The sequence below is a fragment of the Propithecus coquereli genome, unplaced genomic scaffold, assembly GCF_000956105.1.
Source record: "Propithecus coquereli isolate 6110/MARCELLA unplaced genomic scaffold, Pcoq_1.0 Scaffold16, whole genome shotgun sequence".
NCBI classification, from domain to species: Eukaryota; Metazoa; Chordata; class Mammalia; order Primates; family Indriidae; genus Propithecus; species Propithecus coquereli.
The window spans coordinates 2,231,158-2,232,064 of NW_012140524.1; positions in this window are offsets into that span (position 1 = coordinate 2,231,158).

The window sequence follows — 907 nt, forward strand, 5'->3', positions numbered from 1 at the left end:
GCTGGCTTAGGTGATCTCAAGTATTCTGTGGTAAACTTGCTAATAGTTCATTAAGAGGCAGGGAACATGTGGGAAATCTTTGTAACTTCCTCTCAATTTTGCTGTGAACCTAAAACTCGTCTCTTTAAAGTCTTTTTTTTTTTTAAGCTCGCTAAGACTATCTTTCAGGTATTAGCAAGGTAGATATAAGATTATGAGAGAGTCTAATTCCCCTGCCGTGTGTTCAAGGCCATTCATGCTCTGAGTCAAACTGAACTACTGTCCTCTGCACACATTTTATACCTCAGTCATTTCTTCTGTGCCTGGAAGATCTCCTTCCCTTCATCTACCTGGTGAATTCCTATTGCTCTTGTAAGACCATCTTGAATACTACTACTCTCATACTATCTTACAGAATTCTTTAAGATTTAGTGACCTCTCTGCTCACTGAAAAGCATATCATTTTTAAAATTTGGCATGTGGAATATACATTTTACTTTTTAGTCTCTTTTTGATATTTTAATTATTTTTCAAAAATATGTTTCTTCATACTAGACTATAAACTTCTGAAGAAGAGTGATCATACCTTAAATAGTTTCATATTCCCAAAGCATTAGCACAATGACTTACAAATAGGAGATTCTTGATAATACCAGACTCATTGTACACAGCAGGGAGTTTTATGCAAAATTAAGAGCCGGCTGTTTTGCTACAAAACTCTTATTGGCATAAACTAATCCTTTTTCTGAAACTATGATGATGGAATATAATTATTGATTTTTCCAAATAACCTTTTGTTGTGATAAGATTTTCCCAGAAAGCTAAAACCTTGGCAGAAGAAAATGTCAGTCAAGATTTCCTCTTGTTGGCCGGGCGCAGTGGCTCACGTCTGTAATCCTAGCACTCTGGGAGGCCGAGGCGGGTGGAT